The sequence below is a fragment of the Scyliorhinus torazame genome, chromosome 5 (assembly GCF_047496885.1).
Source record: "Scyliorhinus torazame isolate Kashiwa2021f chromosome 5, sScyTor2.1, whole genome shotgun sequence".
NCBI lineage: Eukaryota > Metazoa > Chordata > Chondrichthyes > Carcharhiniformes > Scyliorhinidae > Scyliorhinus > Scyliorhinus torazame.
The window spans coordinates 265,727,664-265,753,021 of NC_092711.1; positions in this window are offsets into that span (position 1 = coordinate 265,727,664).

Genomic DNA, 25,358 nt, shown 5'->3' on the forward strand with positions numbered 1-25,358 from the left:
TGGTCTCCTCTTGTGGAGCCCAGTAGTAATCGAGCCTGAGTGAGACCTCGGCAGTGTGAGTGGTGACTCCCGGGAACCAGGAGAGTGTGGCGGATCCCAAACTGTCAGCAGGGGAGAAATTTCTGGCCCTCGTTTGTAGGATACACTATTCCCCTGGTTTAGAGAATAAAAATATATATTTGCCACCAACTGTCCTGACACTGCAATGGGGCCAGGGGTTGTTTCCCCCAGCTAAACAGACGCTACTGAAAAACTTCATCCCAACCCAGTTCAAGTATCCTAGTTTCCAGTCTTTTATCTTTAGTCCTTTCTTTATCTTGGTTTATATTTATTGTTAGGCTTATGGTTGCAACACGGAAGGAGGCTATTTGGTCTGTTGAGCCTGCAGCAACTCTCTGCACGAGCAATTTAGCTTGTTCCACTCCTGTGTCCTTTCCCCATAGCCCTGTAATTTTTTTCACTTCAGGTGCTACCCAATTCCTTTATCGGTAATTAAATTTTAGTTTCTATTTTTAAACGCAACAACTTGCGCGAAGCACTAAAACCTAAATTTATGTTTTTGAACATTGACTGCCCCAGGTTTACACAAACCATTTAAAATACTAAAGTCAAAAAAGGAGCACCGCCGGCAGCTCGGCACCTAATTCCACCTCATAAAATAATTCTGAGCTTCCTTCTCCGTTTGCGAGAACCTGTGGCAAGAGGCAGGAGGCTGTAAAGTCGAGGGATGACAGGTATAGGTTTCAGAGTAAGGGCTTGGACATCTGAAAAGCAGTGATGTGGTGGGGAACAAAGGAACAGGTGAGCAGAGACAGTAAAGCTTAATGAGGTCACTGAGGTCAGGTGAAGGTCATTTGACGTTGAGGAAAATAATTCTCAAATTGGTACAAAAGGGAAAGGAAAGTGTTGGAGTTGGGTGAGAATCTGGGAGGTAAAAATGTGAGACATTGAGCAGGTATGAATGAGGCATTATGAGCAAACTTATAGACAGGGAATCAGGCAATCCAGCACGCTGACAACATTAGAGAAGTTGAACCTCAATGTGATAAATGCATGGATTAGTCTCGAGTCACAGCCACTGCGAGGGAAATGGGGACAGTATTTCAAGATGGGAAGCAACAGTGAAATAAAAGAAAAATACTGCTGTAAATCTGAATTAAAAACAGCAAATGCTGGAAAAACTCGGCAGGCCTGACAGCACTTGTGAATAGAGAAACAGAGTTAACTCCTCGAGTTCAATATGACTCTGTATAGGGCTCTAAAGGATTCGAAAGGACTCAAAATGTCCGCTCTGTTTCTTTCCCCACATATGCTGCCAGACCTGCTGAGTTTTTCCAGCACTTTCTGTTTTTATTTAGGAAGCAACAGTCTATTGATGACCGGTGTGCATTTGTCAAATTGAAATCATGCTGCTAATTTGTAAGTCACTATGGATCACCACCTCGCAAATGGATCATCAGATAACACTGCATGAATGACAATTGAAATGGTTGAATTACTATCACACTCCAATTAAGGACAGCTGCAAGTTGATTTGCTATAAACGTCTGGTGCTGTTTCCTTGCTCGACACAGCATGACTGTGAATGTTGATTCCAAATACCAACTTCCAGCACTGCTAATCATAACCCTGCCCAGAATCTCAACCTGACACCAATGTGCTGTCAGTCGCCAACAGACAATCAAAATGGGAAAAGCAATTTCTTATTTTTCTTTTGTGAGATTTTTCCTTATTTCATGTAGTAGTTGTAACACTGCGTGCATTCTCCAGTACCAGAAAATAGCATTTGCCTGCACTGTTTCCATGCTCTTTCTTTCCTTTCTCTCTCATCCAATTTTCAATATGGACAAAGGAACTGCCCTGACTCCTCCAGTGTTATTTTGCCTGAGGTATTCATTGTGGCAAACCTGTTTGTGTGTATACAGTGTCTTTGCAGCACTTGCAGTAAATGCTGGCACAGCAGGTATAATTCCAAGTAATTTTCCTGCCACCGTTGATCTTCACGTGCTTAGGAAGGGATTTCCACAGCCTTGCATATCTCTGCACAATGAAGGCTTTCCTTTGCTCTATTAAACTGTGATAATGTACCTTGTATTTATAGGAAAATAGGAAGAGGGGTAGGACACTTAGCCCCTTGAGCTTGTTCCACCATTCAGTGAGATCATGGTTGACCTGTGACCAAACTCCAGACACCTGCCTTTGTTCCATGTCCCTTGACATCTTCAGTTAATGAGTCTATCAATCTCAGATTTAAAATTAATGAATGATCTTGCATCACTCGCCATTTGTGGAAGGGAATCCCAAGCTTCTACCACCCTCTGTAGCATTCTAGTTTTACTCCTGAAAAGTCTGGCTCTCATTATTAAGTTATGCCCCTTATTCCCAGGCAACCTTTTAAATCATCTATGGGATGTGAGCATCGCCGGTTAAACCAATATTTGTTGCCTGCCCTTAAGAAGGTGGTGGTGCGCTGACTTCTTGAAACGCCTAAGTCTCTCAGATGTAGGTACACCCACAGTTATGTTAGCAATGGAATTCCAGGATTTTGACCCAGCGACAGTGAAGGAACGGTGGTATATTTCCAAGTCAGGATGGTGAGTGACGTGGAGGGAAATCTGCAAGTGGTGTTCCGAGGTATCTGCTACTCTTGCCCTTCCTGATGATAGTGATCGTGATTTCCGGCAGTGCATCTTACAGATGGTAATCACTGCTGCCACTGCTCATCAGTGGTGGAAGGATTGAATATTTGTGGAAGGGGTATCAATCAAGTGGACTGTTTTGCACTGGATGGTGTCAAGCTTCTTGAATGTTGTTGGAGCGGAACTCATCCAGGCAAGTGAGGAGTATTCCATCATACTCCTGACTTGTGCTTTGTTGATGGTGGACAGGCTTTGGGAAGTCAGGAGGTGAGTTACTTATGGCAGGATTCCTAGACTTTGACCTGCTCTGGTAGCGACAGTATTTATATGGCTAGTCCAGTAGAGTTTCTGGTCAATGGTAAATCTCAGGTGGTTGATAATGGGAGATTCAGTGATAGCTTTGCTATTGAATGTCAAAGGGTAATGGTTGGATCCTGTCTTGTTGGGGATAGTCATTGCCTGGCACTTGTCTGGCGCAAATGATGCTTGCCACTTGTCATGATGTTGTGGCTATTACAGAAACGTGGTTCAAGGAAGGGCAGGATTGGAAACTGAATGTTGGAGGATATAGATGCTTCAGGAGAGATAGAGGGGGATGTAAAAGGGGTGGAGGAGAAGCATTACTGGTTAAAGAGAATATTATAGCCCTACTGCGGGAGGACACCTCGGAGGGATCATGCAATGAGTAGAGCTGGGTAGAACTCAGGAAGGCAACAATCACAATGCTGGGCGTTTATGACAAGTGGACCCCCAACTGCCAGCGAGAGATAGAGGAGCAAATAGGTAGAGAGCTGTTGGATAGGTGCAAACGTAACAGGGTTGTTGTGGTAGGGGATTTTAATTTCCCGTATATTGACTGGGACTCACTTAGTGCCTGGGGCTTGGATAGGACAGAGTTTGTAAGGTATATCCAGGAAGGTATCTTGGTGCAATTAAAGCATCATAAAAGCTTGGTTCATGGATTTGCAATTGGATTAAGAGGGTTCCCTGTGGAACAGTTAATTAGATACAGTGGGCGGGATTTACCATCCAATTTGCTGCGTGTTTGTCGGCAGCGGCGGGGGCCGACCAGAGGGATTTTCTGGTTCACGGGAAACCCGTGAGCCGTCTCTGGGACCGGAATATCCCGCCGGCGTGAACAGCTGGTAAATTCCGCCCTTTGTGTTTCAGATTGGTAAAATGATGTGACTAATGGGAGGAGCTAGAGTACTATGCATTTTTGCAGGAAAGCAGGCAGTGCAGTTCTGGAAATGAAAGTCAAATCATGAAGGCAGTTTTTGAAAACTTAGCTAGAGATCCTACATTGCCAAGACAGGATTCATGCCTATCCCTTAAAACAATCTCAAAGAACATCTCTTCAGTAAGTATGCTTGGGTCTGCTAACTGTATTTAAAAGTGGATTGGGATCTGAGACGGTTTTGTTGTTTGAGTGGAAATAAAGATAGCAGTTAAGGGTTACTGTGTCACTGTATTGATTCGCAATGTTTATGGGGTAATTGTAAGATATTTCTTGTGTGATGTCAAAGATATTTTAATACTGGTGTGATTTACTGGCTGCATTGCGCCCAAAAGGTGGCAGGGCTGGTAAATGCCAGGAGATTCCTCATCCGGATTCTACCCAGCTTGCCACATCTCACGAGATCTAATGCGAACTCGTGAGACATTACAATCTAAATCCTGCCCATTGTGGGGTGGACCTCGGGAAGTGCCGTTCAGTTCCAGGCGAGCGGAGTTCCTCAGTGCAGGAAACGGGACTAAGTGTTGCCTCGGCGGTGAGTTCCTCATTGAGGCCCCGAATTGCAACCTAGTCCCGATAGATAGCATGGTGTTTCTCGGCGCTGCGAGCGCTCATCACGGGACTCTGTTCCAAATTGGTTAGATCGTGCTTACTGTGTTAGTAATAACGTTTGTTTTAATATACCATATCCTTATTTTGCGTGAAAGCACTCGTGTAGCCAGGTATCCTTTCCTCACAGTCTTACAAAATTAAAATAAAATATTGGGGTTTCTGTCCAGAGTCCAATCCACTGTTGGGGGTCTGATCCGGGATCATAATATGTGGCCTTTCTGTTCTCTCTTTATTGTGACATTAGAGTTTAATTAGAAGGTGAGGAGTATTATGGATTTGGACATTTTAAACATTACTTTCAAGTACTGTTCCATAAATAAATTCCCTTTCACATATGTAACAGGCTAGATAAATTTAAAGTTTCCACTCCACTGACTACAAAGGGAAGGATTTCATTTTGCCACATTGACAATCTTCACTTTAATGGGGTGAAAGACATTCGCCTCAAGGTTTTATGGCCCTGAGGGCAGCACGGTGGCACAGTGGTTAGCACTGGGACTACGGCACTGAGGACCCGGGTTCAAATCCTGGCCCTGGGTCACTGTCCGTGTGGAGTTTATACGTTCTCCCCGTGTCTACATGGGTTTCACCCCCACAACCCAAAGATGTGCAGGGTAGGTGAATTGGCCATGCTAAATTAATTGGAAAAAAAATAATTTGGTACTCTAAATTTATATTAAAAAATAAGATTTTATGGCCCTGTAACGGTGTGTCTCTCCCCCGGCAGATATGGTGGGCCATTTAAATTGTCGTTTACTTTGGTGGGACCGCAATATCCTGGAGGGTGGAATATCCTGGCCATTTCTTTTCGACTAATCCATTTCTACACTGCTGCTCTTCTGCAGATTTGAATCTATCTCTGAAATATGATTGCAATATCCTGACAGACGGGCAACCACCAGATGGATTAACAAATGAACAATTTATTAAAAAGAAACTATTTACAGAGAGTGAGTTGAAAGCTACCATATTCCAAGACTCTAAACTCCCAACTGACTGGGAACCTAAGCACTGCCCCCAGTGTTCACATACTCTGGCCTCTTTGTCCAATTAGGTCACATGAACCTCCGGGTACTCACCCCCTTAAAGGTGTTGACCAAGAATCTGCTTGATTTGCTTAGACAGACAGAAGGAACATACACTTTCTACTTTAACTCTATTTTACCTGTGTCTTACAATCCTCAAAATCAATCACATAGAATTTGACTCAGACTAACAGCTGACCTCTAGGTATTGTTACAACACCCTAGGCTAGTGTGTGGTCAATTTCAGCATCACCTGACCCGGAGTCGCAACATAATTGAATTAACCAATAATTCTTTGAAAAATACCCAAAATCTTTGGCCCTTGACTGCCCAATAATTACAGTAATCAGGTTTGTAAACTTAAACACAATTACTTTTTATTTATAAAAAGAATTCTAATGAAATATGCAGCAAATATAACTGATTAACTATTATTTAATTCCTAACCCCCATTTTAACTTTCTCCCACCCTCGTTGGTGCAGACTTGATGGGCTGAATTGCCTCTTCTACAGTATATTATTCTGTGATTCTGCACAGGCACACAAGACAAACAAACACAGAGGAGAAGAAAGGGTTGAAAATAATAAGTAAAAGGATGAAGAGTCTTTGTTTCAGATGGTCGACTTTAAGCACACTTTCCTTTAAACAAGGCTTCAATTTGAGGTTTCTGTCTTCAATCTCTAATGGTTTTCACTGGAGGTTCATTCATTCAGGATTTTTGTAGGTTCAGAAATACTTCAGTTCACAGCAATTTTGGAGAGAGAGAGAAAGAAGAGAGGCAGAGCAATCATTCATAGTTCATCTTCCTTGAGCGTCTAGGACCCAAATCTGCTTTCCTCTGGAAATCATCCCACTCAGGCAGGACCCAATCACCACCTGTTACTGGGAAGAATATATGGCATTTTGGCCTATTAAGTGGCCACTAGCCTACCAATCAAACCGAGTCCCACTCCATCTGTCGGGTGCCACAAAGTCTGAGTGTTGCTCGAACACTAGCCCCACATACTATGGTGCTTCTTTTTGAATTCTTCATTCTCTCTGCTGTTTGACTTAAAGATACATGTCCATTAAGCATCCATGGATCAAAATCATAACGGAAAAAAATAGAAAGGTGAAATAAGGGGATCAACAGGAAGGGCGCTTACAGTATTAGTCACACTAGTGAAGGAAGTTTCATGGCTACAATCACTCAGCATGGCTGTCGGCTTCTCTCTGAGCTCAGGGTTTCTTCTCCATAATTCTTGCCCCCTTGTTTGTGTTTGACAATATGTTCCGGTGTTCATTCTTTTATCCAGGTTCTGCTCGTGCTGAGATATGATACAGGGGCTGTTTAGCACAGGGCTAAATCGCTGGCTTTGAAAGCAGACCAAGGCAGGCCAGCAGCACGGTTCAATTCCCATACCAGCCTCCCCGAACAGGTGCTGGAATGTGGCGACTAGGGGCTTTTCACAGTAGCTTCATTTGAAGCCTACTTGTGACAATAAGCAATTTTCATTTCATTTCATTTTCATATCATTTCATGATACATACATGCACATGGCCTGAGTTCTATTGTCTCACCAAGACTTAAACTCACTAATAGAAATAAACATGATGCTGCTGTTTTAGCCAGGGTGATTTTGATCCACTGACCTCAGAAATACTCATGCCTGACCAGCTATTAGCCAGTTATGGAGCCTGATCGCCTTTTTTTGTTTGTTCTTCCTGTTGCGAAGTTGATCTCTACTATCTCAAAGTTAGTTACATATTCATAGTGTGGTCTTCTGTCCTTCCATGTTAACATGATAAATATTATAATTGCATAATCATCCGTTTCACGATAATGAGTTTCCATGCACACTTGAAAGGTCTGGCAGGCAGCCAATATCGATTCCATCTAGGACCTTTTTGGACATTCTTGTTTTTGGCCTTAATGTCTTTTTTTTCTGTCAGCCTGTCCCCCATACCACAAAGGGGCACATTATCACTGTAACAGCTAGCATAAATTGTACCATCGTATATGGTATGAACTCAGATATAAATGTATGGCTGGGATTTCCTCTCCTGCCTCCTTTTTTCAATACAACTAGGGCAAGTGGGGGAGGGCGATATTTCCCCCAATTGTGCTGCGCCATGCCTCTATTCTCTTCAGATTCCCCAGCCATTTCAAACATGCAGGCGACCAGCAGCACTGAGCAGGCAGATTGTAAGCAAATGAGGATAATATGCCATGTGACGTATTTCTTGTCATTTTGGTCCATAGCAATGCTTAGTGCAAGGGTGTGTATTCATTCCTGGTAGCTACTGTTTTTATGGTAGTGGAGGAGATGGAATATTTTTATGAATCCAGGCATTTTATACAATCAATTGTAGAACATAGGAGCAGATGTAGGCCATTCAGCCCCTCGAGCTCATGGCAGATTGTCTACCTCATTTTCCCATGTTATTCCATATCCCATGATGTTATAAGTGTCTAGAAACCTAACAATCCCTGTCTTGGACATACTCAGTGGTAGAGCTTCCCCAACCTTTCGGGGTTGGAGAATTAGAAAGATTCACTACATTCTGCAGGAAGAAATTCCTCTTCATCTGAGTCCTAAATAGCTTGCCTTTATTCTGAGACTGTGTCTGCTGGTTCTAGATCGCTCCCTTATTTCCGACGGAGGACTTTTCACATTGCACCCAGGGCAGCAAACCTCATAGGGAGCAGTGCAGAGAATCTGCGCAGAAACCATATCCACTTTTTATGCCACTAGCTGACATATTCCTGTAAATAGCTAACTTACATGTCCCAAAACAGCTTTGAAAATAGCTCTGGAGAGAAGATAAATGAGTAAGGAGTATAGGGTAAGTGGGTAAGGTGGGTTATGGGGTCGGGTGGCAGGTGGGTAGGTTAGTTTGTATGCAGGTGGATCATGGGGATAGTCAAGTCAGGTCAATGGGTGTGGAGTCAGAGGTAAGGGGGCGGTCAGGTCATGGGTGCTAGTGAGGTTGGGTCAGTGGGAAGTCAGGGGCTGGGGGGCGGGAGGTGGTGGAGGCGTGGGGGGGGCGGGTGGTGTTTGACCGGGTGGTGTTTGACCGGGTGGAGTCAGCTGGTGGGGACTACTCAGTTTCGGTTAGGGGAGATGGGGGAACCAGGAAGGGTGTTGGTTGGTTGGGGCTAGTCAGTTAATGTTTGGGGAGGGTGTGGGAGGGGAGTACTGGTAGGAGGGAAGTTGTGTGGTAGGGGCTAATCATGGCAGATAAGGGACTATCAACCGGGTTGCAAAGATAGCCAGTCAGTCAGAGTGGGAATCAGATGGTGGGAGTTAGTCAGGTTGTGTTGTTGAGAAGTTGGGATTAGCAGGATAATCGGGAAGGGATGTTCAGTGTGAATGATGGAATCTCAATTTTGTAGTTAACCAGGTCATAGACCACATTTTTCCTCCCATTTCCTGGGTAATTACCCAGGTAGATAATTCAGAACCATTTGATGTCCTACTGGCAGAGTTGGGGACTTTTTTAGGGTGGTTTTGGAAGCAGGATAATTGCCCATTGAAAATTCAAGTTTCCTGGGCAATTCCCAAAAAGTCCTTGCTTTGGGACTTCCAAGGGTTCCCACAGTACATCTTGGAGGGTACGTACTGTCTCTGACTAACTGGAGATCAGAAGATCTGATCCAAAATCTTTATTTGTCATGATGCTGTTGGGAATTGAAAAATATCAATCTTTGAGTAGGATAATATTCTGGTTAAAGGAAAAAGAACAAAAGAGATTTAGCACAGCATTTGAACATTACCACCTAGTATGTTTTCATGAGGCCTCCCTCTGACACTCAATGCTGCATTCACAGCAGGTATTAGATCTTACTGCAAACAGTCAAGCAGGTCTAAGAATTACTTAATATTGAAATAATCACCAGTCCCAATGGAGCTCTGTGAAAGCACAGAGTCTTAAAAGACTAATGATTTATCAGAAAAGCGAGACTGAAACATTCATTGACATTTGCAGATTTCCAGCCATTCATTTGTTCTGAATTGATTCCCACTAACAGGCATTGTAAAGTGATTCATTCTTTGCAGTAGTGCAGAAGTGGTTCTAGAATGAAGTATTTCATTTTAATCTCTGGGAAATGAATGTATCTGCATTGCCAGCTCTGCAATATGTTTCCTGGGATGACATCTTTCCTTATATTAAATATGTGGGAGGAAATGGTTCAGCTATGATCAGCTGAAAAGCATAAGTCAATGCTGCTTTGAGCAAGGCTGTTCAATCAGTGCTCCCTGCATTAGGCAGACTGGTCTGATGTTCACTTGTGGTACGTGTGAATGTTGTATGTTAGTTAGTTTCGTTGAGGAATGATTACTGAGGCATTCGGATGTTCAAACAATAACCAATTTATTTTGCACAACTAAACAATATGCCGTGACAATGTTGAAGTCATGAACATTTAACTTTTTGACTCTTAGGCATGTGTTCTCTAACATTATTATTATGGAAGATGCTATTTACACAGTCTCACACATTAACCTTTACAAACCCTAATACTACATCTCCCCCCAAAACTGACATCACAGATTCCATCTGTCAGGAGACTTCACGGCTCTCCATGATCGTGTTCTATCACATTTGGAAGAGCAGTAGTCTCTCTTTGAATTAGTTTATCTTGACTTAGATTGTCTTCATTTAGTGTGGTGGTTCTCTATTAATTTCTGACTCAACATCTGGCTTCCCCCAAATTTCTGACTGGTTGTTATTTTTCCTTTTTGAAATGTTTTTATTGAAGTTTTTACATTTTAGACACTGTACATTCAACAAGGTTATATGTGACAGTTACACTATACAAGGCATTTTCCTCTGTATTGATTCACCACGTCCCATCTTTTTGTTGTTTCAGGGCCCTTTCCTGGGTCGCTTATTATACAGTGGGTGGTTACCTTCTATTTACATGTGTGTGGTGAAATCCCCTCCCTTCCCCTCCTTTTGTCGATTGGCCCCAAACTCCTTCTCATCCCCTCCCCTCACTTTTGGCATTTCTTTGGGGGGTTCCGTTTCTTTTGGCCTTGCTCTGTAACCCCTAAAATCAGTTTCAGCTGTTTTCTGGCCACCCCCTCATCCCTCTCTGGCCTCCCCGCCACCCCCCCCCCCTTCCTTGTCCGTTCCACGCTGTCTCATGGGCTCATGTGTATCCACGCCCACCTCCCCTTGCTCTATTGGCTGATGGCCTCGAATAGTCCTGGAACATGTTGGTGAATGGCCTCCACGCTTTGTGGAAGCCATCCTCTGACCCTCAGATAGTCAATTTGATCTTCTCCAGGTGGAGAAATTCCGACAGGTTTGCCAGCCAGTCTGCAGCTCTGGGTGATGCTGCTGATCACCAACCGAGCAGGATTCTCCGAAGTGCGATTAGGGAAGTAAAGACAAGGGCATCAGCCCTCTTCCCCATGCATAGCTCCGGCTGGTCCAATACCCCAAAGACTGCCATTCTTGGGCATGGTTCCACCTTCACCCCACAACCTTGGACATTGCCTCAAAGAAGGCTGACCAAAACCTGACAAGTCTTGGGCATACCCAGAACATGTCATCATTGATGAACAGAAGTAAGGTTCCTCCTGTTTCTAAATATGGTTCCTTCTGGAATAAGCACGATCTCTGTTGATTTTTATCTCTCTGGACTATTGCTCCTTCGTAGATCTGGGGCTGGATTCTCCGCCCCGCCGCGCCACATTTCTGTTTCGTCCCACCGGCGGGATGCTCCGTTTCGCCGGCTGGTCAATAGGGTTCCCCATTGTGGGGCAGCCCCATGCTGTCGGGAAACCCCCGGCTGCCGGCAAAACTGAGGCGTCCTGCCGAGGGAGAATCCAGCCCCTGGACTTTACCAGCGTCTGTGTCTCTTTAAGACAGCACAGCAGAAGAGGGTCACCTGACTTGAGGGACCAATGGGAACCGAGAGTGAGTGATCACCCCAGGAGAGAAAATGGGAAAACTGTAGAAATTGATGTAGAAATCTTCCATCAGCAAAAAAGGTGAAGTTAAACAGTTTAAAAAGCATCCAAAAAGGAGGAGCTATGGTTTCTCACCAAAACTACAAAAGCGTGGGAAAATAACATTTATAGTGAGAGAGAGAGAGAGAGAGAAACAGCAGCTGTGGCAGTTTTAAAAAGTTGACCGTCTTAAAGCAGTAATGCATTTAATGTTGTGCAGCATTTAATGCAACATGCATAAGAAGGAACAAAGGACAAGGGACAGGAATATTAGAGAAGATCCCAGATAGAGGGCAACTCTAAATAGGGCAACTCTAAGCAATGCAAGGCCTCTAAGACGGCAATAAGGATCTCAAAGAAGAGGCAACACTGGAGCTCAGAAGAGGTAATAAGTCCTCAAGGAAGAGGCAACCCCAGACACAGAGTGGACAGGGAAAGACTGTCCAGAAGGAGTGTACCAATGGTTCCTAGGAGGGTACTGATGTGCCCCAGCAGGAGGGCATCAAAAGGCCTTAAACGACTGGATAAAGTGCTGAAAGCGAGCAAGCAGTCGTGTCCCATCCTTTTGTATTATAATGAGAGGTTCCTTGAGCGTTTTAGCAATAAATGACAAGCAAACGATAAAGCTGTAACCAGTCCGAAAGTAATACAAGCCACAGCAGCAGAAGTAAGAGTAAGAAAAAAAAGAGTTAGATAATCTTCACACGGACAATGAGTTTAAAGTTTGTAACTTCATCCTAAATGAGCCGCAGCCCAGCTTTATCAAAGCTAAAAAAGAAAACATGCACGATGAAAAAGGTGAAAGTAGTGAGAAAATCTACCCAGTAAGGAACAGTACAACATTCTCCAACAAGTGGCAAATGGACTTTAGTTGAGAGAAAAAGCACAGCAGAACTTAATAACAGTGGTCATAGCATGGAATTTGAAGAGCCAAGGAAATCCCATGTAATGGAGCCAATCAGTCTCAGAATGAAACGCATACAAGTTGAGTTCTTTCAGGAGGTGACCAAGCATGTGGATGAAGGTAAAGCAGTGGATGTAGTGTACATGGATTTTAGTAAGGCATTTGATAAGGTTCCCCATGGTAGGCTTCTGCAGAAAGTAAGGAGGCATGGGATAGTGGGAAATTTGGCCAGTTGGATAACAAACTGGCTAACCGATAGAAGTCAGAGAGTGGTGGTGGATGGCAAATATTCAGCCTGGATCCCAGTTACCAGTGGCGTACCGCAGGGATCAGTTCTGGGTCCTCTGCTGTTTGTGATTTTCATTAATGACTTGGATGAGGGAGTTGAAGGGTGGGTCAGTAAATTTGCAGATGATACGAAGATTGGTGGAGTTGTGGATATTAAGGAGGGCTGTTGTCGGCTGCAAAGAGACATAGATAGGATGCAGAGCTGGGCTGAGAAGTGGCAGATGGAGATGGAGTTTAACCCTGAAAAGTGTGAGGTTGTCCATTTTGGAAGGACAAATATGAATGCGGAATACACGGTTAATGGTAGAGTTCTTGGCAATGTGGAGGAGCAGAGAGATCTTGGGGTCTATGTTCATTCATCTTTGAAAGTTGCCACTCAAGTGGATAGAGCTGTGAAGAAGGCCTATGGTGTGCTCGCGTTCATTAACAGAGGGATTGAATTTAAGAGCCGTGAGGTAATGATGCAGCTGTACAAAACTTTGGTAAGGCCACATTTGGAGTACTGTGTACAGTTCTGGTCACCTCATTTTAGGAAGGATGTGGAAGCTTTGGAAAAGGTGCAAAGGAGATTTACCAGGATGTTGCCTGGAATAGAGAGTAGGTCTTACGAGGAAAGGTTGAGGGTGCTAGGCCTTTTCTCATTAGAACGGAGAAGGATGAGGGGCGACTTGATAGAGGTTTATAAGATGATCAGGGGAATAGATAGAGTAGACAGTCAGAGACTTTTTCCCCGGGTGGAACAAACCATTACGATGCGACATAAATTTAAGGTGAAAGGTGGAAGATATAGGAGGGATATCAGAGGAAGGTTCTTTACACAGAGAGTAGTGGGGGCATGGAATGCACTGCCTGTGGAAGTAGTTGAGTAGGAAACATTAGGGACCTTCAAGCAGCTATTGGATAGGTACATGGATTACGGTAAAATGATATAGTGTAGATTTATTTGTTCTTAAGGGCAGCGCGGTAGCATTGTGGATAGCACAATTGCTTCACAGCTCCAGGGTCCCAGGTTCGATTCCGGCTTGGATCACTGTCTGTGCGGAGTCTGCACAGCCTCCCCGTGTCTGCGTGGGTTTCCTCCGGGTGCTCCGGTTTCCTCCCACAGTCCAAAGATGTGCAGGTTAGGTAGATTGGCCATGATAAATTGCCCTTAGTGTCCAAAATTGCCCTTGGTGTTGGGTGGAGGTGTTGAGTTTGGGTAGGGGGCTCTTTCCAAGAGCCGGTGCAGACTCAAAGGGCCGAATGGCCTCCTTCTGCACTGTAAATTCAATGATAATCTATGATTAATCTAGGACAAAGGTTCGGCACAACATCGTGGGCCGAAGGGCCTGTTCTGTGCTGTATTTTCTATGTTCTATATATATTAAGTTGTGACCCAAGGCATTCATGTCAGACATCCTGTATCATTTACTTCAGGAGTCACCGTGTTGTTGAAGCAGAAATTAGAGCAAAGCTATCATTTACCAGAGCCATTATTAGCAATTCTCTAGAGATCCAATTGAATGATCGAACTATCAGTCGTGTGGAAAACACAAATGAGCTGGAGAAATTGGCATGCCGCAGAGAGACTGAAACTCCCTGGTGTTTGAGGTTGCCTGGGAGAACATAGCAATGGACAAACCCAGAGAGAGAACACAACTGTTGGAATGAGTTAACAATTCAGGAGAATTGTCCAATAAACATAACAAGAAGAAGGGAGAAATGATGAAAAATGTTGCAACTACAACAAATGGAACTGGTCAGTTCTTTGCAAACATGCAAAGCATGAGAAGGGTAATCGAATGTTGTAGAAGGGAATGATGGATTCACCTTGGAAGAAATACCAAAACGGAAAAACTGAATCGATTCCAAAAGCAGAGCAATGGACTAAAGAATGATTGTTATTCTCTCTGACAAGCGATAATTATTCTGACAGAGAAAAAAAAACTGCAGTGGTTTGAGGAAGAACTCCAATGTGTTCAGTAACAGAGTGTTAAGCTAACGGAAAATGTCAAGCCAACTGGACATTTCTTGCGAAGAGCTGGAAATCGAGTTTGGGATGCGGATGGAGCAACGTTTACATGAGACAAATGGACTCAGAGTACAGCATGCACATACTGAGAATGAGAAGCAGAAACCAAGAAGAACAGCTTAATCATCAGATACAAACAAATCAGCTCTCAATTGAGAGAGAGATTGGGAAGGTAATAGTTGGGAAATAAAGCTGAGTCGGAATAAATTCGGAAACAGGTTGAAAACTGTGATTGCCACAGAGATCTCTTTTAACAAAAATAGGCCATTTAAATTTGTCAGTTCACCTAAGGGTACTCCAGATGAATATCAAGATAAAGTAGATGGAGCTGGAACTGGATGAGACCAAACTGCAACTGATGGAGGTTTGAGTGCAAATTACAGATGGAGGAGAAGCAAATGCATTAAATAAAACACTACTTCAATCCAAGCAGAAAATTGCTTGATGCAGAAGACAAAAGGAAGAGATTGGAACCCACCCAGTTAAAGGAAGTTGTGGCGGAGAGAATGAAACATAGCAGCAATTCAAGGCAGAGAAGGAAAATTAGGTTACATGTCAGAACGAGACTCCCCTTCCCTTATGTGTCCCACCTTCACTCAGAGTGCCATCCAATGAGCCAGTTATTCTGGAGAACCTAGCTCTGCACACCCACCCCGGCTACATCAGGAACCCCTAGATCCCAGACCCCTGCTGTTGATGTACAGTGTGTTTAACCCACGGTGACATGCCAGTTACATGCAGCACTCACCACACCAGCAACAAAAGCATCAGAAATCTGTGAAAGCTCTTCTTCAACAGCGTCAACAGGTGGCCCGTTTGGATCAGTGTCACACACCAGGTCCTGCAGCGTCTTCTTGCTTCAAACCGGATTGCTTTCTGGACTCTTACATCCCCCGGTCCCGGTGTTCAAGGACCCAGGTAACTTAGAAACAATTGTTCTTCTTTTCAGCTACAGAAATGGAAGGAAACAGCAACAGCAACCTCTAGGCATCTGCAGCCATCAGTAGGAGCAAGCAGCAAACACAAACTGCAGCTGTGAAGCTCTCACAACTAACAAGGCCAATTCTTTATTAGCAAGAGCCCTCAGCTACGAAGCTAGAGGCTGCTGACAGTCAAAGGGAGTTAACGTGACCTTCAGTGTATAACCAAGTACAGGGCTCTGTCCGAGAAGCATTTGCTCGGACAGACAGGCAGCAGCTGTAGTTGCCCGTTATGGGTCTCCACAATATTTAAAGATGGCTTGAAGGCCTCACGGATGAAAAGCTCCTCACCCTCCCACCCCACACAGCCCCAGGGGTGAGCCCAACCACCGAACAAGCCCAACTCACCTAAGGGGTCTCCCTCCCACACCACCATCCCTCCCCAGGGTCCTGGGTCAGCAGCTTCAGTGTCTGAGTTGCATACCTGGAAATGGAGATGACTACTCACCTCCTCAGTTCCCCTCAGTTGCCATTGCACCAGCTTCACATTTTAAAAAAAGAATACTAAACGCTGCCTGCATAATTTCCTGCTGGGGAGCCGTTAATTCCCAGGAGGCTGCAACATTCAACTTAAAGCTCACTAAAGAGATGGAAATTAATGTATTTCGGGTTTATGATATGTTGGCCATACTTGGGTGAGATCCGGAATTCACCATCGGGAGTGGGCCGGTTAGATAGCAAACTGATTTTGTCCTTTCTCACTATTTAACCAGTGCACCCAGATATGCGTCAGGCGCAAAACGGTGGTTAAATCGCGCCCATACTTTCTCAAAGGTCATCACAGTTGGATGAATGTGGTATTTGATCAGGGTGCTCCATCGCCAGATTTAATTTTCCACTTTCAAAGCAATACTACAGAGAGATCAGTAATCCCTCTCGTTCTTGTGTTTATTCCAGTCTGATTTTCCACTCTGCATTCGTTGTGAGTGAGTAGACCTACCGTGTATTGAACATCCTCCTGCAAAATGATTGGCCTGTTAACCTCTGTGAAATGTGTTAAAATGTTAGCACTGTAGTTACAATCTTCATTACAGTTGGATAGTTTCAGGGATTCATTTCTAATGTTACCCTTGGATTCTTGCTGATTGACTTCGACTTTCCTGATAAGATTGAGGTCCATGCAAGCTCTTCTACTTAAAAAAAGAGAATTCCCAATTCTGTAGAACCATACAGTGTTCTAATATCTGCTTTCCCTTGTACTGGAGTGGTGCTGTAACTTTCCTTGACTTTTAGTGCAACACCTCCTGGACCTTATAACTGGGTTTCTGTTGACTGCAGACAATATACTGGTAACCAGAATTCATCGTCTAATAAAACCATACCAATCGCTCCAATACCTAGTTTAAATTTGGTGATACGTCCAGTGACAGAAATATCTGTGTTCCAGAATAGAAATATAGAAAATAGGAGCAGGAGGAAGCCATTTGGCCCTTCGAGCCATACACCATGATCATGGTTCAACATCCAACTCAATTGTCTAATCCCGCTTTCCCCCCCATATCCTTTGATTCCCTTCACCCTTAGTGCTAAATGTAACTGCTTCTTGAAAAGAAATGCGTGATTGGGGTCATTAATCTCACCCAGGAAATATTTGAGTTTCTCATCTGGCAGAAATTCATGAAACTCATTAACAGCCTTACAAGTGAAGACTTTTTCTTTGAAACCTGTGATATTAGAGGTTTTACCTCAGCACACCTTCCTGAAATAGCCAATTTGTCTGCAGACAAAGCATTCGATAATGTTTGCCGGGCACTTTTCACACCGATGGGTCTTTTTTGATGCCACAGCGCTGGCAAGGTTTTATGGTATCTTGTATTACCGCTCCAGATTGTCCCTTCTTTTCTCATACTACTTTTGCATTCCTGAGATTAAGGAATTGTATGGTCACTGGAGGTTTGTTGTATCAAGATTTTTCTTCACCTCATGGTATTGTTCTGTGTTATGGGCCAGGGTTTAGAGAACCCCAAAGTGTATCATGGAGTTCACATGACCCACAACTTTCAATAGATTGAGGCAGCATGGTAGCATTGTGGATAGCACAATTGCTTCACAGCTCCAGGGTCCAAGGTTCGATTCTGGCTTGAGTCACTGTCTGTGCGGAGTCTGTACACCCTCTCCGTGTGTGCGTGGGTTTCCTCCGGGTGCTCCGGTTTCCTCCCACAGTCCAAAGATGTGCAGGTTAGGTGGATTTAGGTGGATTGGCCATGCTAAATTGCCCTTAGTGTCCAAAATTGCCCTTAGTGTTGGGTGGGGTGACTGGGTTGTGGGGATAGGGTGGAGGTGTTGACCTTGGTAGGGTGCTCTTTCCAAGAGCCGGTGCAGACTCGATGGGCCGAATGGCCTCCTTCTGCACTGTAAATTCTATGATAAATTCTATGGTATGGGGAGCACATGGCCCACTCTACGGGTGTGGTACAGCAAAAATGGAAAAGTATTTTTTAAAGCAAAACAATGTTTATTCTATGAACTCAAGTTAACCTTTTAAAACATACAGTGAACATCTTAGCAACCATTAATTCAAATACAACCCCCAAAGACTACAACACTAAGTAAACCTTTAAGCTTCCCTTTTTAACATCCATACGACTTAAAAACAAAACCTTTATCAGAAGCACATCAGGTTAAAGTCACTACTGAAAACGTTTATAATTCTGAATTCACCAAATGATCAAGAAATAGTCTTTTGATGGCAGAGAGAACAGCAGTACACCTGCTTTGTCTGGCTTCAGCTCCAACACTGAAAACGAAACTAAAACACACCCTGCAGCAAACAGTAAATGACAGTAAAAAGCTGACAGACAGCCCAGCTCTACCCACTCTCTGACATCACTGCAGTAATAAACACCCATTTCTTAAAGGTACATTTCTTTAACACCCATTTCTTAAAGGTACTCTCACATGACACCTCCCCCCAAGAAGAAAAAATAAACCATCAACTTCAAGATGGTTTTGTTTTTCACCTTTTCACTTTACTTTAAGAAATGCAGACAGTAAATATACTTTATAAGTTTTTTTAAATAACACACGCAAACAGGTACAATAATATAGTCCATTTTTGATCTTCTTCCTCTAACTGAAATCCTTCCTGATTGACAGTGTCTTTGAACAAGAAGATCTCTGCATGATCCGTTGATTTCTCTATGCCTCGGCATTTCTCTTTAAAGTTAGATACTTTAGTTCAATCTGATCACAGAGTCCCTTGTAATTCTCCAACACAGGAGCATTGGTTATCACAGCTTTCAGGCAGTCAAATGCCTGTTGAAACTCCGCTCTCCACTGGAATTTGTTACACTTCTTGAGCAAGTCAGTGGAGCAATCATGCGACACAAATGTTTGCATAAATTTTCGATCAAATCCACTCATGCCAAGAAATCGCATTATTTTCCTTCGTCTTGAGGTTATCGGAAACTCCTCAAGGAAAGTGACTTGGGCTTTGCCAAATTCACTTTTGGCTAGGTTTATCAACAAACCCGCCTCCTCAAGTCGATCGAATAACTCCATCAGATGTTTCAAATGTTCTGTCCATGTCTGGCTGAAAATTACCAGATCGTCGATGTATGCCGCACAATTGGGTAATCCTGAAACGACTTTGTTAGTTAACCGTTGAAATGTGGCTGGGGTGTTTTTCATGCCAAATGGCTAACCTTGAATTGGTATATACCATCTAGAGTCACAAAAGCTGAAATCTCCTTCGCCCTTTCGGATAAAGGTACCTGCCAGTAACCTTTAAGTAAATACAGTTTGGAAATAAAAGCTGATTGTCCCACGTTCTCAATGCAATCCTCCAAATGTGGGACAGGACAAGAGTCCGCCCTTGTAACCGCACCAACCCTTCTATAGTCCACACACAACCGTTGGGTACCATCTGGTTTAGGTAGCATCACTATCGGTGAGCTCCATTGGCTGCAACCCACTTTAATTATGCCATTTTTAAGCATACTCTCAATCTCTTTGTTCACCTGTGCCAATTTTAAAGGGTTAAGTCTATCTGGATGTTGTTTGATTGGAACAGCATTTCCCACATCTATATCATGTATAGCCATTTTAGTATCCATAAACTTGCCCATGTGATATCAATAACTCCTTCAGGTCAGTCCGTTTTCCCCCTGGAAGGTAACTCAACAATTTATCCCAATTTTTAAGAACATACTCATTTTCCAATTTAATTTAAGGTATGTCAAATTCACAGTCATCTGGATTTGGTTCGTCATGTTGAGTTAGAATCATTAAAACCTCCTCCTTTTTCTCTCCTTCCTTTTCAAAGTACCTTTAAGCATATTCACATGACACACTCGGTGAGTCTTCCTTCTATCTGGTGTTTTTAACCACATAATTCACCTCACTTAATTTCCTTTCAATCTGATAAGGTCCACAAAACCTAGCTTTAAAGGTTCACCTACCACTGGTAACAACACTAAAACTTTATCTCCAATGGCAAAACTACGAACTTTGGATTTTTTGTCCGCTATCCGTTTCATCACATGTTGTGCAACTTTTAAATGTTGTCTAGCCAATTAACCTGCTCTATTTAATCGTTCCCTAAAATTGGACACGTAATCCAATAATGTAATTTCCGATTTCTCACTCACCAATTTTTCCTTAATCAATTTAAGTGGTCCTCTTACCTCATGACCAAAAATTAGTTCAAAAGGACTGAATTTGGTTGACTCATTAAGTGCATCCCTAATTGCAAACAGTACGAATGGAATTCTGTTATCCCAATCCTTTGGATAATCGTGACAATAAGCCCTCAACATTGTCTTTAATGCCTGATGCCACCTTTCTAATGCACCCTACAATTCTGGATGGTACTCAGTTGATTTAAATTGTTTTATTCCTAAGCTATCCATAACTTCTTTGAATAACTTTGAGGTAAAATTTGATCCTTGATCCGATTGTATTTCTGTGGGTAGTCCATATCTAGTAAAGAATTTAAGTAATTCCTCCGCAATCCTTTTAGCTGTAATGTTACATACTGGAATGGCCTCTGGAAACCTAGTAGACACATCCATTATAGTCAAAAGATATTGATTCCCACTTTTCGTTTTAGGAAGCGGTCCTACGCAATCAATTAGGATCCTTGTAAAAGGTTCCTCAAATGCTGGAATGGATATTAAGGATGCTGGTTTTATCACTGCTTGAGGTTTCCCTATCACTTGACATGTGTGACATGATTGACAAAATTTAACTACATCTTTATGTAGTCCAGGCCAATAAAAATGTTTTGGGATTTTAACTTGAGTTTTCCTTATTCCTAAATGGCCTCCCACTGGTACCTCATGTGCAACTAGCAACACCTCCTCTCTATACCCTAACGGCAATACTACTTGATGAACGTCTGCCCACTTTTCGTCCGCCTGCATATGTAAAGGTCTCCATTTACTCATCAAGACATCAATTTTACGGTAATAACACTCTGGTATCCACTCAGATTCCTCTTCCGTGTATGCTTTCTGATACATCCGTTTTATTTCTACATCTTTCTGTTGTAACTCCGCCAATTTTCCTGAACTAAAAATATCCGCCGCATCCTCCAGCCGTTCTTGTTCTTTTTCAACCATCTGATCAAAAATCGTTTCTGATAATTGCACTTCAACTTCATCTTCACTCTTTGATTTCTCCTCTTGTCTTAACCTGTGACTTTGCAACCTTTTTCCTACATAATCAGGAAAAATCCCAGGATATTTATCCTTCAACACTTCAGTTGTCTGATTTTCCACTGGCTTATCAACCACAGCAGGCATCACTCCTATCTGCGATCCAGCTATATCATTACCCAAGATAAACTGTATTCCTGGACAAGATAGTTTCTCTATTACTCCTACTACCACTTCACCACTCTTCACTGGACTTTCCAACCTTACCTTATATAATGGAACACTACTCCTCTCACCTTGAATTCCACATATTACCACCTTTTCTGGCACCTTTCTTCCCAAACTACATAACTCCTCATCTCTTACCATTAAAGATTGATTAGCTCCCGTATCTCTTAAAATTGTGACTTCTTTACCTGCTCCTCCTGATACATATCTGTAAACTTTACCGACACAAGTAAAATCTTTAAAGAGATCTGGCACCTTCTTATCAATCACCTTTTGATCAGGCTGTACAATCTTTTGCACCTCCTTCGCTTCACTTGGCCTTTCCTTTACCACTTTAACAAACCCCACTGTCTTATCCTGTTTTACCACATCAGCCTTCCCAGTGCTTTTCTTCAACTACCAACACTGTGACTTTACATGGCCTAGTTTATTACAGTGAAAACATTTGAAACTTTTCATTGCTTTTCCACCCTCCTGGATTTCTTTTTAAATCTGAGGTACACTCTCCTTATTATCTCCCATCAGATCACCTTTACCTTTACCACTTGAGTATTTCTCATGTCCCCAGTTTCTAACCCTCACAGGCTGAAACTGATGTCAGAAAACAAGCTTTGATTTATGAACTAATTCATAATCATCTGCCATTTCTGCTGCTAATCTCACAGTTTTAACCCTCTGTTCTTCCACATGAATTCTCACTACATCAGGAATTGAATTTTTAAACTCCTCCAAAAGTATAATTTCTCTGAGAGCTTCATACGTTTGGTTTATTTTCAAAGCCCTTATTCACCTATCAAAATTACTCTGTTTGATCCTTTCAAACTCCATGTATGTTTGACCAAATTCTTTCCTTAAATTTCTAAACCTTTGTCTGTAGGCTTCAGGCACTAGTTTATATGCATCTAAGATGGATTTTTTCACCTCCTCATACGACTCAGATACCTCCCCTGATAGTGATGCAAACACTTCACTAGCCCTACCTACCAGCTTTGTTTGAATCAGTAATACCCACATGTCCTGTGGCCATTTCATTTGTTTAGCTACCTTCTCAAATGAAATGAAAAAGGCTTCCACTTCCTTCTCGTCAAACCTTGGCAATGCTTGGACATATTTAAATAGATCCCCACCAAGCCTTCGACTATGACACTCTTTCTCATTATCCTCATCACTGTCATCCAACTGTACATTTCCCTTTATGCCTGCCAATTTTAACTGATTGTCATGTTTCATGGCCATTTTCTGAAGTTCAAATTCTCTCTCTTTATCTTTTTCCCTGATCTGTATCTCCCTTTCTCTTTCTTTTTCCTCTCTATCTGTTTCATATTCAAGTTGCTTTAATTCTTTCTCATGTTCCATTTGTTTAATTTGCAACTGAATTTTTTGCCATTTCCAAAGAGTCAAACTGTATCTCAGGCAAATTTAAATGCTCAGCCACCACTATAATTACCTCACCTTTTCGCATTTTGTCAGGTAATGTTAACTGCAATGTTTTTGCCAAATCTAACAGTCTGCTTTTAGTCTCTGTCTGTAAGGTACTGTGTGTGACCGTCTCCACCCCGTAAAACTTCAGAGCCTCTGAAAGAGCCATTGTCCACAACACACTCCCTACTTAAACTAAAATTCCACACCTGAAAAGCCCCCACAATATGCTCACCCCTCACTGTCTTTAAGTTCACTTAGCCAATCCAATAGACAGACTTATATCCCCCTCGAGCCCCCAATTTGTTATGGGCCAGGGCTTAGAGAACCCCAAAGTGTATCATGGAGTTCACCTGACCCACGACTTTTACTAGATTGTGGTATGGGGAGCACACGGCCCACTCTACAGGTGTGGTGCAGCAGAAATGGAAAAGTATTTTTTAAAGGAAAACAATGTTTAGTCTATGAACTCAAGTTAACCTTTTTAAAACATACAGTGAACATCTTAGCAACCATTAATTCAAATACAACTCCCAAAGAATACAACACTAAGTAATCCTTTGAGCTTTCCTTTTAACATCCATACGACTTAAAAACACCTTTTAACAGAAGTACATTAAGTTTACATTCACTACTGAAAACATTTATAATTCTGAATTCACCAAATGATCAAGAGATAGTCTTTTGATGGCAGAAAGAACAGCAGTACACCTGCTTGGTCCGGCTTCAGCTCTGAAAACTAAACTAAAACACACCCTGCAGCAAACAGCCTAAAACAGAAGTAAAAAGCTGACAGGCAGCCCGCTCCACAAACTCTCTGACATCACTGCAGTAATAAACACCCATTTCTTAAAGGTACATTTCTTAAACACCCACTTCTTAAAGGTACTCTCACATGACATCTGTTCTGTTTATGGATTTCTGTTAGTTGCACCGGCTGTATTGCTTTTTCTAAGGTGAGGTCTTCCTTAGATTGCAATACATTTCCTGTGGCCTCATCACTAGCACTGACTACAATGCGGTCTCATATTAATTCTGTTATTAGGTCTCCATACTCTCACCCTTATACCAGCCTGTAAATGTCACGAGTAAAAATCCAGGCCATGAAAGTTTTTCTTTATTCTTTCATGTGATGTGGGTGTCGCAGGCTAGGCCAGCATTTATTACCAACTCCTAATTGCCTTCGATAAGATGGTGTTGAGCTACCTTCGTGAACTACTGCAGTCCACGTGGTGCAGGTACACCCACTGTGCTGTTAAGGAGGGAGACCAAGTGACAGTGAAGGAACTGTGATATAGTTCCAAGTCAGGATGTTGACTGGTTTGGAGGGGAACATGCAGGTTGTGGTGGTCCTATGCTGCCCCTTGTCCTTCTAGATGGTAAATGTCACAGGTTTGGAATGTGCTGCCGAAGGAGCCTTGGTGAGTTGCTGCAGTGCATCTTGTAGATGGTAAAAACTGCTTCTACTGTGTGTCAGTGGTGGAGGGAGTGAATGTTGAATGTGGTGGATGGCGTGCCAATCAAACGGGGTTCTTGGATGATGTTTAAAATCTTGAGTGTTGTTGGAGCTGCACTCATCCAGGCCAGTGGAGTGTATTCCATCAAACTCATGACTTATGTCTTGTAGATGGTGGACAGGCTTTGGGGAGTCAGTTATTCCTCGCAGGATTCCTAGCCTCCAAACTGTTTTTGTAACCAAGACAAAATTATAGGAATAGGCAAAGCACGTGCTGTTCAGAGAAGAGGCCAAGACCAGTACTGGCCTGCACATATAGGTATACCTAATACCAGAAACAGGACAATGTAACTAAACTATCATTAGGACTAATGTCACCCCAAATGGTGGAACCGCCAGTAATCGGCCATCCGTTGAAAATAGAAGCGGACACGAGAGCTGCGGTCTCTGTTATCGGGGAGCAGACATATGATCACCTCCAAACTGGCATTTAAATCTTGAGCTTATAAGACATGAAAGCCTGGGCAGCACGGTGGTGCAGTGGTTAGCATTGCTGCCTCACGGCGCTGAGGTCCCAGGTTCGATCCCTGCTCTGGGTCACTGTCCATGTGGAGTTTGCACATTCTCCCCGTTGGCATGGGTTTTGCCTCCAGAACCCAAAGATGTGAAGTGTAGGTGGATTGGCCACGCTAAATTGCCCCTTCATTGGAAAAAATGAATTGGGTACATTAAATGTATATAAAAACAAAGACATGAAAGCCAGACTAGCCATCTCCACAAGGGGAACCATTACGAATAAAGGACACCGCAGTGACCCAAGTGACTTAAAGGCAGCAATCAGCCTGACTCCCACTCATTGTTGTGTGGGAGCAAGGAGCAAGCCTACTGGAGAGAGGTTTGCTCCAGTGGATCAGGCTGAACTGGTTGGTGCCGTTCAGGATGGATGTGGGAGCAAATACCCTGAGGTTTTCCAGGAAGGAGTTGGGAAAATAAAAGAAGTCAAATCCTGGACTCACTGA